This window comes from Astyanax mexicanus, chromosome 10, assembly GCF_023375975.1.
Source record: "Astyanax mexicanus isolate ESR-SI-001 chromosome 10, AstMex3_surface, whole genome shotgun sequence".
NCBI classification, from domain to species: domain Eukaryota; kingdom Metazoa; phylum Chordata; class Actinopteri; order Characiformes; family Acestrorhamphidae; genus Astyanax; species Astyanax mexicanus.
In genome coordinates, this window is record NC_064417.1 from 38,885,085 (window position 1) to 38,894,891 (window position 9,807).

Genomic DNA, 9,807 nt, shown 5'->3' on the forward strand with positions numbered 1-9,807 from the left:
TAATGATCATGTAAGATCATGTTGTTTGTGTGAAGAAGAATGCTGCAATGCCACAAACACGCCTTAATGCAATTGAATTAGACAGGCTAAGATGCATTTGAATGTCCTCAGAGGAAAGCTGTGTCATTTGGGTAGATTAGTGTCTTGTGTGCACAACAGATCTGTGTCTGCTTGCTTGTCCAGTGCTGCATCCTGACAGCCAGTGGCTCTGTAGGCAAGTTTAGGGAAGTGCAAAATTAACATGATGCTGTATTTATTACAACCTGGGGACTGACCTTGTTATTAGGATTTACAAAAATGACATACATAGTATTTTAAAAGTGATGATAGCTTCACCATCTTACATTGCTCTTATTATCTTTACAATAAGTTGAGCTTGGAGCCAAAAAAACATATACGATACTAACATTTCATTTTGCTGTTTTGAATTGTGTATTTACTTTATATTATTTAAAGCTTATTTGTCATAGTGAAGACGAATATTTCCTACAATCTGCTCTTAATGTTCATTGACAGACTCTGCCTTCCAGGTGACTCAACCTACTTAGAATAATCTAAAGTATAAAACAAATTCTGATTCCCACATGTGTTCCTGTCTAGCTGTAATATCCTTAATATTAAATTTAAAATATAATAAAAATCATAAAGAAATAAAACACATTGAATTATGAATGACACATTGAATGAGGTGTGTTCAGACCTTGACTGGTACTGTATATGCCCTTTAAAACTTTCTTATATATATATATATATATATATATATATATATATATATATATATATATATATATAACCTACAAGACACATCATAATTGTGGTCCAGGTCCCAAATGATATTACCTTGTGATCCACAGTATTTTATATTCTGCAGCAGGTTTTGGTAAAGAGAAAGCCGTAGTGAGGCCAGAGGTTGGTTATTATGTTATTCTGGTCTTGTGTTTGCTTTCTGTGGTGAGGCACTCTCGGGGGGGGGTTATATTGCCAACCAGGAACAGCAGCTGGCATGCGGAACCTTTCCTGTCCCGACAATAAAAGAGCAATAAAACCTTATTCATGACAGCCACGGACAAGCAGAGGTAACCCAATCACAACGTCTCTCCAGAGAAAGTGTCACTGAAGCAGGGTGAATTACAGTGTGTGCACTCTATAGTGCAGCAGAGATCAACATGTGCTCACCATTAGTGAACAATAGGGTTACTATGGGTGCTCTGGTTAAGCTCACAGCACACATTTTAATTGAGAAAACCATAAAATATATTTTTCAGACACCAAATACAATATTGTTGTAATGGTACAACCATGAACAATGCACTGAATATTTATCTAAAATGTTGTCTTTATTCAACTTTTATTAATAGAAAGCTTGCTCTATATGACAACAAACAACTACTCCTACTTTCCTGGGAGGACTTTACACTAGTGTTTAAACATCGCTGTTAGGATTTGGAGGCTTTCAGCCACAACATTATCAAACTAAGACATTGCACTTATAAATATATAGGACTTCAATAAAATAATCTTCAAATGCTTCTTTAAGCAATGCCACGGAAGAACAACATCTAATTCCACGAAAAAACATGATTGTAATAGGGGTATATAAGTATTAAAACTTAGTAAATTGGTAAATTGGTTCTTTGACTTTCAAAAGGGTTTTTCACACTCACATATGTCCATTAAAGCATAATTCTTTGTGGAACCAAAAAGGTTCTATGGCATCAAACAATTAACAATTTGAAACACCTTAATTTTAAGAGTGTTATTTGATTATTTATTCTGGATAACAAAAATGACATTCCACCACAACTCAAAGGTTTTAAGATGCTGCATTCATCCAGAAAAATTAGGGGTGTAAGAAAATACCAATATACCAGAGTATTGCAATATTATGCTTTACAATACTGTATCAGTTCTTACAGTATTTTTAATTTTTTTTTAATAGTAAAAGATTTACGATTTACGGCAGACTTTTCATGGATACATTCACACAGTAAGTAATAGTTGCCCAAATCCAATTTTCTGACCAAATCTGAAATTCATTTTAGGCTGTTCTAATTGGAATATAAAACATTATTAAAACTCTCTTATGCTCTTTTTGTGCTATATGCTGTTTGAATAGCCACATAAATGACACACCTGTGTCACATATGACGTAAAATATCAGATTTGGGCCACATGTAACTGCTTTGTGAACATAGCCAGAAGTGTTGTACTTTGTATTCAGATCCCAGTGAAAGTATTTAATTCTAGTTGCATGCATATAATGCTGGATGATGTGTTTTTCATACCATGAAAGCTTTTTCTAAAATATGACTTTAAAACATCACAATAAATTGTCTTGCTTATATCATAACCCCTGTATCATAATACGTGTCGTAACCTATTGTATCATATTGTACAGTATTATATAATGCACAGCCCTTTTCAGAATCCAGTTCTGGATCTTTGTATTTCTACACTCAAAGCTTGGCAATAGGCATGTTGGCACATGTGTATCTTCTCTAGATCATCACACTCTGTTGACAAATCAATGCATTATTTAATTCAGTGCATATCAAGCCTCAAACCATTACAACATATATATTTTCACCCTCTGTATACATGCAATAACAATGAAGAACTATCTTTATTTTGGCTTATGATTCCTTTTACTATCTGCGATGTGACATCCAGGAAGCAGTCCAGTGAAGCAGCCGTGGCCTGGCTGACAGAGATGGGGAGGACACCCATCCATCTCTGTTAAGAGTTTATGTGAGCTCTGAGGCTACGCCTGAGTAGGATGTAAACCTCTCCCCTCCATTTTAATCCCCTGGAAAGGATCAATGATCAAAGTGGCTTCCTTCATTTTCATATTGCACCAAGGGGCTTTCAACGGACACTTCTGCATATATTTGTACAGCTTCAGTATGAACAATATGACCATGATTCTTTCCCTACCTATATAAAAACTGTATAGATATTATACTCCCAAGATTCTAGAGCATAAAAACAACTAATATCTGCTTCCAGGTGGGAAGATTCAAGCGTTTGGAATGATGCAGGTCTATACTGGAGTATTGATCATATGCTGTTAAAGTGATCAATCACTCTGGAATTAAATGGATTGTGTTTGTTTAGCATCAAATTGGTTGGGAAAGGAGACACCTCTTGAACCTCCCCTGCAAACAATGTCATTTTGGGATAATTTATGAGCAGATGTCAATACGCAATTAGAGAGTTTTTTTTCTAAAAGAAATAAAGCTGCTGCTATTTAATGTCTGTTCTCCATCAGAATGTGTATGATAAAGGAATAGTTTTGTGATGATATGTATCTGTAAATTTGCAATGTGGGGTTTATATTTCTGTGTATCCTGCTCTACAAGCCTGGCCCAATGACAGCTACCACGATCAGTGGTAGTGGTAAGTTAAATATAAAATCTATTCATATTTGCCTATTTAATTTCACACCAAATAGATTGATTCAAATAGATTGAAATACCTTCAAACATGCATACACATATAACTAGGAATTAAAATGTTTCATAGCATTATGCTCTTACTTAGAGTTTAAAATAATAAAAAATGTAATACTTCATGCAGGTTTAAGGTCACATATTGATATTAGACAATAACCCGAGTTACATAATACTGTTGGATAATGAATAAGACACTGTCCAATGAAAAACATATTTCTCGAAATATGGTTACTTTAAAGGAAAATGCAACAATTGTCTTAATTTCTAATAAAGTTAAATTTAATATGGAAAACTGAGTTTATTCCAAGTTATTTTTGAGCATTTCCATTGGTCTGTTCATCTAGAATTATGCACCCAGTATACAGAGCAGCTACAGGGTTACAATAGAGAAAATTGAAAAGGAACAAAAATGTAGATAATTTTTTTTTCATTGGACAGCAGCATATAAAAACACTATAAATAACAAAAATGGGATGGGACTCAATTTTAATATCACAATACATCATATCGGTTTCTTTTTCAATACATTATCAATACATAATTACTCCATGAAATGGCGCTAAACAAATGAATTAGGTAAACGTGCTGTGAAGAAAATTATTTGTGTAATTCAGTGAAATTGACACCAATAAATTTATCATTTCTGGCAATTGCTTATGTAGGAGTATTCAACTTCTTCAGTAACACAGATGCCACGAAGCATCATGTAGAATTGTCTTGGAGAGTATCGAGTATCACAAAATCACAGTACTGTCATATCATTGTTATAGTTGGCAATGTATCATAAAAATATGATGCACTATGATTCCCACCCCTAATGACCAGTACTACCTGTAGAGTATAAAAAAATATATAGCAAAAGAAACACAGAGAGATACAGAGAAAGAGAGATGAAGTGAGTGAAAGAGAAAGTCTGGGTGGTCAATCCTCTCTCCTCCCCCTAGCCCCGTGGGATTCTCTCTTTCTGAGTTGTACTCCTCAGAGATGTTGACTTTATCCTGACTAGATTGTTATCTCCTAAACATCTGCTGGTGAAACCAACCAATCCAAGGTGCCCAAATGTTCAAAACCCCTAACTGACCACCACCACCACCACCACTTTGGGGCAGTTTGAGGTGGGGGTTAAACAGCCCTAAAGCATCATGTTGCTATAATAAAAAATAAACTCATGTCTCAAGTGGTGCCTTCATTGGAACTAAATTATGATTTAATTTAACGTAACAAACTGAGTAATTTCACCCAAGATTAGGCAATTTTACATAATATAGTTCAGTATGTAAAAACGTATAAACGATCACAAACACAATTTTTAGTTAAGATTATTATTTGAGCCATTTCAATGACTAACCATTCATAACTATAACCATATATCAATATTACATATTTTTTACGTGCTTTATTTAAACATATTTTTTTCATTTATTAATAAATGTAAAATTAGACAACGTAACAACAATAAAAAAAAGGGATAAATGATTGATGTGTGTTTATTTATTGAAAGGGCTTACTTCAGAGCAAAGTATAAAACATAAACTCAAATAGATATGGGCCAGAGGCTTTAGATGATATCATTGTTAACTATCAGAAAAGGGAACAAACATGAAATCTCAGTCATATGGTTTAAGAATTTCTGTAATTGCTGATCTGATCGAATCTACAGCACTCAGGATTGTTCAATAAATAAATAAACATCAAATGAGCTTAAAGAACTGCATTGTTTAGAAAGCAGAGAAGTCAAGTGAAAATGGCTGGACTGGTTGGAGCTGACAGAAAAGCTGCAGTAACTCAGATGACCACTTTGTACAATTGTAGTGAGCAAAAAACAAAAAATCTCAAAAAATCTCAAGAAGCACAAAAAGGAAACCTTGAAGTAGATAAGCTTCAACAGCCAAGAATTATGACAGGAAACATTTCTGTCAGTTAAGAACAGAAAGCTGAGGCTGCAGTGAGCATAAGCTTACCAAAACTAAACAGATGAAGACTGGTAGAACATACAGTATCCTGGCCTAAAGGATATTGATTTCTTATACAGATCTACAGATGGTAAGATCAGAATTTGACACCAACAACCTAAATCCACAAATCCAATCTGGAGGAGAAGGTGTAACGGCGTGGTGTATGTTTGTTTTGGCACATTTTGTTTTTGGAGGAATAGGCCTCCATAATTATCTATCTAACTAGTGCATTTTAATCACACACATCAGCAACCGGGGTTGGCTGCTAAATCAGTGGAAATTGGACCTCATGATGATAAGATATGTAGGCCAGCTAAGGTAGAAGATTGATAAGGTTTATTAACATCTGATAAAGGTTTTTTTTTTTTAGACTAGTTCCAATTTATAATCAAATATAATCTTTAGTATCTGTTCACAATAAAACTATTATACCAGATGTTTTATATGGTTTAGTTAGTATAGATTTTATTCTACTTTAATATCTGCTAGTTTTTAAAACATAAGGCAAACGCAGGTCACACATTATAATAATAAGGATAAGCATGCACTATAGACTATGCAGTTATTCAGCTATATGGTAATGGCTTGATTAACTTTAAGTCTTAAGGGCCTTAAGTCATTCTGTTAATGGCGTTTGGAGAAGACTATGAGTGAGTGGAGGAAGGGCTGGTGGTCAGCTTTCAGCTGTAATGAAGTAGAGAAGCCGTGCAGGCTGGTGGCCCATGGTCTCAGCTGTTTTCCCTTAAAACTCATCTACCACTCCACTGCCCATGGATAAATGGAGTCAACTGTGAATGTTGCTTTTCTGATGCAACACTAAAGAGGTGCAATGAAAACACTCCTTTTTTAGTAAATTAGAATGTTTTTGACTTTTTTATTTATTTATTAAACAATACCTTTAACCTTTTTCCATGTCTTCCAACTTCCATGTCTCAACTTCTACTTCATTACAACTATCAAATAATCCATAATATCAAATAATCCATGAGAGCGACCACCAACACCAACAGCTTTCGCATTCTTAAAGAATCACAGGAAAGAGCACATCCTGGACAATTCAGTTCTTTCTTTGTGTAAATAATTATTTCATCTGAATGTCTTTTCAAGCACTTTCATCATTGTGATGCTGAGTGCCATGCCGTGTCATATTTCTTGTCTGTTAGATCATTTGTTGTTAATAATTGATCTAAGCAGCCGAAAGCTTTTCACCACCTCTATATTTTCACTGTCAATGATAAATGTTAGCGGATTTTCTTGCATACTGAAGGTAAATGAGAGTTCCCCACCAAAATCCTTCTAAATCTTTAATCTTCATCCAGTGTTGCCTATTATACTATAATTTCATGTTGTGGTATACAGCATGGTCTAATAATTCCTTTGCTGATGTGAACCAGCCTGTTTTAGTAGGTGAAAAGGTAAAGCCAAGGTTTCAGCAATCTTAAAATAAAAGGTATCTAAAGGCTTATTTTCTTTTAAGGCAATGGTCCTACAGTATAGAGGACCATAACAACTAAAGAACCAAATTTGGATCTTAAAACTGGTTCCACTCAGGCTTTTCAGCAAACCAACCCACATTTGCATTAGTTTATTATTATTTTTAAACCAAAGATACGTCACAAAATACAGAGAGATTTGCATAACAGCTCTTAGTTTTTGCTGAAGAACCTACTATTCTTAACGTCAGGATCTAGAAGGTGTTTTTGTTGGTGGAAATGTGTTTAGCCGTTCAAAATGAATACATTTACCTTGTATTAATAAATTAAGGTTATAGTAAATTAGTGATTCAAATATGTTAGTTTGTGTAATTGTGCTCATTTAGTACAAAATAGTTGAGGTTAGATTTACAGTCAGTTGTTTAGGTAGCACTGGGGGACTAAAGGGGGGAAGGGCAGGGCAAACAACTGCCCTCCCCCAGGTTCCCCATGATTGAAAAAGCAGCACTATAGTTCCCTCTATGGTAGCAAAAATGAGAATAAGTGCCCTTTTGGCAGCCCTTCTGATTGTGAATTGTAATGGTGATGTGCCCTCTAGATCGAGAAAACTGGCTTACTGTTTGCCCTTCTATGGGTCCCCTTCTGCCCTTCCAGTAGAAAAGGATGCTATTTTGAAGGAACTTCTTTTCCACCCATACTAAACAGCATGCCAGGTGCTTGATTAGGTGCCCACCAGTGGATTAAATGTGATATGGTGCCCTATAGGTGCCCTCAGAATGAGATAAACTGTATGTGATCAGGTGCCCCTGCCCCTAAACTGTCACTGTTATGTAGTGCAATTTATTTTCCATCAAAATAAAACTTCTAATGTTAAATATTTGGTTATTTATTACATTTTCTTTGGTCACCTTTCTTAGATTTTGTGATATAAAGAAACCTCTACCAACGTACAAACCATTGAACATTTTTCCTCATAATAACATCTTGTAAACAATGCACAAACTCTGAGTTGTCATGAGGGGAGAATAGTACTGTTGTCATATTTGTGTAGGCCAGGAGCAAGGTTTACCAATTCTGTGTAAAACTTTATTTTATTCAGTTTTATTTTTTGTATGTATTGTGGCGTGGAAGAGGAAGGAGGACTCGTGAGACTCATTGGCCCCGGATTACCATGACCCGCCCCCACAGGCACACTAAAAGCTGGCACACACACACACAGACGCCACAGTATTTTGAGTACTTTGAGGAAGATTGTTTAAAGTTTGCTAAATAGTTCATCATGCTTACAGTTTGTATTTTCACATTTTTGTAAATTTATATGTTTTTTTGCAAGAAAAATGTGTTTACCAGAAATTAAAATGTTTCTTAAGAAATTAAATAAATAAATAAATAAATAAATAATACATTTTATTATATACATTTAATATATTTTATATATACTCAAAGTGCTAAATGGTAAGAAGTATTACTATGAAAAGAAAAACGTCTTAAAACAAACTATAGCTTTGCTCTAGGTAAAAAAAAAAAAACCTTCACGGCTAATTTTAAAACGTTTAAATGAGTAAAATTAGTAATCTCAGTTACTTACATGGCTCTTGAAACAATGTCAAAAGAGGTTCTGTAGTCATTTCAAATTCGTTTTTTTTTCGTGGCTTTTCTCTTAAGAACCCTGTCTCTTATCTTCAGTAGAGCGGTGCTGACCCCTAGAGTTCAGTTTAAAGCATGACATGTTGGGTAGATCATAAAAGGAATTTTAACTTTAATTTTGTTTTAGATGCAATGCAGCCACCTAGTGGAGGAATCCTTCAGACAGCGTTTACTGTAGTTTATTTTCTCCCACAGGGTAAAACCCCATGTGCCTGCACTCTCTGAACACAGAGTGGTCCTGTGAATACTTTGACCTTAAAATTGGTTAAGATCGTGGCCATCTTTCCCCAAAGATCTTCTCTTTCCCACAGTTGTTTGTCTGTTTTTCCTTCGCAAGTCTTTGTGATTGTGAATGTTTCCAATTAACTGAAAGAATTTCCCTTTGGTTTTGTGGTCATGGCCAACATATGTGAAGAACGATGCAGAGAAATGATTCAAGGCTATGTTTTTAAATGTTCAGTAAAAGAAGAAAAGTGTATTAAAACGAGAGTGGATTTAAACTAATTTTAGAGAACACTGAATATTTGTAATTTTATCTGCAATGTGCTTTTAAGACTTTATTATTTCTGGTAAATGGATTTGAAAAGATAGGGCTTAGTTCTTATTTAGGGTTTAAGTGTTGTTTTTAGTTCAGTTTATAATCACAGGTCAGCTCTGATAGGTCATACATAAAAGTATGTAAAATTACTGCTTATTTGCATAATGGAACATATTGGTAAACAAAACATGTAAAACAGGCTGAAAATTCATTGTTTATTTTTTTGCAGAAAGGAAAAAATAGCAGAAAATTTTTATATTGTTTACAACAAAATAAAAAAAATCATATTTTTAAAAGAGTTTGACAACTTTTTGATATGACTGTCCATTGGGAATATGTCTATTGGTTGTATAATGTCTATAAAATTTTAATACATCTAATTTTTAATGTTTGCAACATTTCTTTTTATTTTATGTGATTGCAAACAATTGTGGGGTGAAGTTGAAATGGCACTGATTATAGCCACAAAGAAATGAAGTTGTATCATCCATTATGAATACTATTTAACAATTCAGCCAACAATTTGTACAAATAATTCTGGCATTAGAATTGAAACTATTTTCAAATTTCGTGAGTGAGTATTATGCCAAAGTACACTTTTAGCAAAAGTCATGGGATAGCAGTGTGTAAACTTTTCATGACGTGTTACCCCACGGGATGACTTTTGAATGCATACGCCTGTTTAAGTTGTGAGGTGTTTTCTTGTAAGTGTGACTGAACATTGGCCAGTGATGATCAGAGTTTAAGTGAAGTTATGCAGGTATTTAACATTACACAGTTTC

The 9,807-nt window shown here is 34.3% G+C and overlaps 1 protein-coding gene across 1 annotated transcript in view; it reads right to left on the bottom strand.

The window, feature by feature from the left end:
• cplx2 (complexin 2) overlaps positions 1-8,450 on the bottom strand; it is a 51,039-nt gene extending 42,589 nt beyond the window's left edge. The window contains exon 1 of the mRNA XM_049483824.1: positions 8,429-8,450. The gene's annotated coding sequence lies outside the window, so the exon portion shown is untranslated. The remainder of the gene's footprint in view (positions 1-8,428) is intronic.
• Between the last annotated feature and the right edge of the window lie 1,357 nt (positions 8,451-9,807).